The 4,640-nt window shown below is 39.4% G+C and overlaps 1 pseudogene; it reads left to right on the forward strand.

Annotated features, from left to right (window-relative positions):
- Nucleotides 1-1,473: 1,473 nt before the first annotated feature.
- LOC102121073 (eukaryotic translation initiation factor 3 subunit J-like) lies at nt 1,474-2,207 on the forward strand (annotated as a pseudogene).
- Nucleotides 2,208-4,640: the final 2,433 nt, after the last annotated feature.

The following is a 4,640-nucleotide window of genomic DNA, read 5'->3' on the forward strand; positions in this document are numbered from 1 at the left end:
TGCTTTTTAAAATAATTAGATGGTGAGTGGGGAACACACTGACTTAATTTGCCCCAGCAAGACTTTTTCTCTATTAATGAGGGCAGCATGAATAAACTAAAGACCCTTTCTGCAGTAACCTGTCAAAGGCTTTTTCAGATAAAGCATTGGTTGTAGGTTTTCATTTTCAGGAAGAAGGAAAAGAATTACATTTACTTATAAAATAATGAAAGAAAACAGAAGAAGGTTTTTGGTGTCTCTTCATGAATCACTTAAACAAACAAACAAAAAAAGAGATAGATTTGTGAATAGCAACCCAGATGGAGAATTTGCTTATGTGAGGGGCAAAATGGTGCAGTGACTGAAGCACAGATCTTGGAGCCGGGGGCATGGGCTCAGATCCCAGCTGTGTCTCTTACTAGCTGGTGTTTAGCTTCTGTGCCTCAGCCGTCCCACCCATAAAGTGGAATTGAAAGAGTTATCTATCTGATGGAATTCTGAGAATTAAATGGTAATCTGTAAAGAACCTAGATTAGTATTTGTTTTAAAAGTGTAGCAGTCCATTCTCTCATTGTTTTGAAAAACTACCTGAGACTAGGTAGTTTATAAAGGTAAGAGGTTTAATTCACTCACAGTTCCACAGGTTGTACAGGAAGCATGGCTGGGGAGGCCTCAGGAAACTTACAATCATGGCAGAAGGTGAAGGGGAAGCAGGCACGTCTTACATGGCCAGAGAAGGAGGAAGAAAGTGAAGTGGGAGGTGCTACACAGTTTTAAACAACCAGATCTCCTGAAAACTCTATCATGAGCCAGCACCAAGGGGATGGTGGTAAACCATTGGAAACCATTCCCATAATCCAATCACGTCCCACCACACCCCACCTCCAACACTGGGGATTACAACTCTACATGAAATTTGGGTGGGAGTATAGAGCCAAACCATATCAAAAAGTGTAATGTGCTGAGGGTAACCACCAGTTTACCCTTCTCCATATATGACAGAAATAGAGGAAATAACCTAGAAGGCGATGTAAAGGACTTAGGTTAGAAATAAGAAAGAACTGGAAGATTGTTTTTTAAGTTCTGGAATGGTATACCCAAGAAGCTGTAAGTGCGTAAAAAACAAAGCAGGAGAGTTAGTTACTCATTTGACCAGAACAGTTTTAGTGCAAATCTGTTATACTAAAGCCATTTCAGAATAAGTACCTACCTTCTTGACCTGATGGCTTAGAATTTCACTCAGTTCTCACGTTGGGTGACTTTAAATTATCTATGTTACTGTTGACCATGGGGGATAATTGTCATTTTCCTAAATGTACATTTGCTCTGGTGGTCAACTACTGCATATTAAATCCCTAGAGAAGAGGCGTGCACTACAGTCAGACCTGCTTGAACATTTAAGATGATAAAGATCGAGCAAACCCAGTGACTCACCTTCTCCACGCTAACTCCTCGCTAGCTCTCCGGCTCATACACTCTCACACCCGGCTCAAGATGGCGGCGGCGGCGGCTGGAGACTCCGACTCCTGAGAGGCAGACGCATTCTCCGTGGAAGACCCAGTGCAGAAGGTGTGGGGCGGCGGCACTGCCGGTGGGGACCGCTAGGAAGGCGAGGATTAGGACGAGGACGTCAAGGATAACTGATAACAATGATGACGTAAAAAAAGAAGCAGCAGAAGTAAAACCAGAGGTTAAAAGTTCAGAAAAGAGAAAAACAGCAGAGAAGATAAAAGAGAAAGAACGGCAACAGAAGAAAAGGCCAGAAGAAATTAAAAAGAGGTTAGAAGAACCTGAAGAACCTAAAGTGCTAACACCAGAAGAACAATTAGCAGATAAACTGGGGCTAAATAAATTACAGGAAGAGTCAGACCTCTAATTAGCAAAGGAAACTTTTGGTGTTAATAATACAGTTTATGGAATAGATGCTATGAGCCCATCTTCAAGAGATGATTTTACAGAGTTTGGAAAGTTACTAAAAGATAGAATTACACAATATGAAAGGTCACTATATGATGCCTTTCTTTTTGGAAATCTTAGTTCGAGATGTGTGTATTTCATTGGAAATTGATGACTTGAAAAAGATGACCAATTCACTGAAAACAAAGCAAAACCAAAAAGAAGAAAGTTGTGGTTCCTGGAGGGGGATAAAAGCTACCAGGAAAGATGATCTGGCAGATTATGGTGGTTATGATGGAGGATATGTACAAGACTATGAAGACTTCATGTGACATTTTATCTTTTCCTGGTGTCATTTTGTTTTGTTTTGTTTTGTTTTTGTTTTTGAGACGGAGTCTCGCTCTGTCTCCCAGGCTGGAGTGCAGCCGCGTCATCTAGGCTCACTGCAACCTCTGCCTCCGGGGTTCAAGCAATTCTCTGCCTTAGCCTCCCGTCCTGGTGTCATCTTTATGTTGTGCACAATCCCTTGAACATGTAGTACAACTTCCTTTCCTTTCAGTTCTGCCAAATGCTACAATTGGAAGTTCAGTTGTATCTTTTGTGTTGGTTATTTAGCCCCTCGACCCTTAGGTGCTAATGTGCAAATGAGGGAACTTGGATCTTGCTGCCAAGGGGTTAAAATTGGGAACTTCAGTTGCTACTAAATCATAGTTCAAAACAAACCTAATAATATTGTCATTGTTGCTCTCTGATTTCATAGCAGCAGTCACGGAATTGGAAACAAAAGATTGCAACATGACAAAAAAATTGTATAGTATTTACCAGTATCATTCAGTAATACAGCCTTAACCATACCTCCTTGAACTGCTCCATAACTTGTCAAGAATACCATTTTGCAGCAAGGGCATGTGGTGTGCACCTAGTATTAAAATTGCTTTGTCTTAAAATTGAACATGATGATATTACAAATACATTGTGAAGAAGACTGCTTATCTCAGAGTGAAGATACTGTGGTGGATATCTTCACTCTATAGTTTTTATATCAAACTGCAGCAGTAGTTTGATATAAAATTAAAATGACCAAAACCCTCCAACTTTGAAGCTAAAGGAGGTAAATTTCTCCATTATTGCATTACATGTTGTGGAATCTCTTGAGTGCAAAGTAATTTATCAGGCTATTTCTACTGATGAAGTGCTTCAGCTGGGGGAGGGAAACTCTTTACCTGTTTTTATTTGCCAATTTAAGTGTCTGAAAAACCAATCGTTGTTCTCTTAGGCCACAGTGGAACAACTTTACCAGGGTTTTGGCATTTCCTTCCCTTTATAAACATGCTCAGTAAACTGCACCAGTTAACTGCAGTTTGGTAAATTGTTATGTTAACAATTGCGACATCTGCAATGTTTTATAAAGGAACTAATTTAATAAAATCACTATCATGAGGACTTAAAAAAAGATGATAATGATTTACAAACAGCATTTTAACACTCGTTTTGACTATTCAGAATAACCTACTCTGCAAGTTGATGCTATCAAACAAAATAGAAAGTTTCTTAAAGTTTTCCAGACTCAGTTGTATGACTTGATACATACTCTTTAGTTGCTTGAAAAAAGGTCAAGACACAATACAGAACGATTAAAATAAACTTTAAAAACTAGGTTCCTGGGACCATCTGTGAGCTGCTAGTATTTTGCCACCAGGAACCAAAAACTCTCTATGGCCAGCTGATCTTTTGGCCATAACTAAACCAAAAGATACTTCGAAATAAGCAGAATGAAGGATTTTACACTGTGGGGAGTGATTGATTTTACAGGTAACTCATCCTAAAGATCAATATAGACACTTACAAACAAGACTGGACAATCTGTAAGAGAGTCATATTTGACTGCAGTATTGTCATCATAGGAAGAGTAATGGTGCTTTTGGTCTATATTACAGTCAGAGTTGAAAGGACCTTAACAATGATCAAGGGTAACCCCTTCCCCTCATTTTTCAGATGGCAAAACTGAGAGACCTCAAGAGTTTAAAATCTTTATTTAAAGCCAAACAGCTTGCTAGTAGCAGAGCTGTGATAAGAATTCAGATCCCCTGCCTAGACCTTCAACTTAATCTCGTCCCTTTTCTCTCTCACCACCCCAGACACCATTGTCCTCATTCAGTTCTCCTGGCCAGCCAGGCTTGATTCCACCTCAGGCCTGGGCACTTGTTTCCTCCACCTGGCCCCCTCTCTACTCCTACGGCTTCTCCTGGCAAGTGTTACCTCAATTATGATCCTTTACAGAGGTTCTTTCTAAAATCCACCAGTCACTCTCTATCATATCACTCTGTTTAATTTTCTTCTCAACACTTATGGATATCTGAAATTATCATCTTTATTAACTATTATTTCTCTATTATCTTCCTGCCATTCACAGGTAACCTTCAGGAGAGCTGGGGCTTTACCTGTCTTGTTCACTGCTGTATTTTCTGCTTCTCGAATGATATCTGGTACAGTGTAGGTGCTCCATGAATACTGTTAAATGCATAAAAGAAGAAGAAGACAGCTTTTAAGAGTTGCTCTGTTTATCTGTATCTTCTGATTATCTTGTACTTCCATCTTAATGTAGCACATTAATACTAACTACTATTTATTGGGGATGTGCTATATTTTCAAATGTTATGTTAGGCCTTTTACAAATCTTATCTCATTGTCTTCACAACAACCCTAAGTGGAAGGCATAATTATCCCTGTTTTACGATGCAAAAGTTGAGGCTGAGAGAATTTAA

Source organism: Macaca fascicularis, chromosome 2 (assembly GCF_037993035.2).
Source record: "Macaca fascicularis isolate 582-1 chromosome 2, T2T-MFA8v1.1".
NCBI classification, from domain to species: Eukaryota; Metazoa; Chordata; class Mammalia; order Primates; family Cercopithecidae; genus Macaca; species Macaca fascicularis.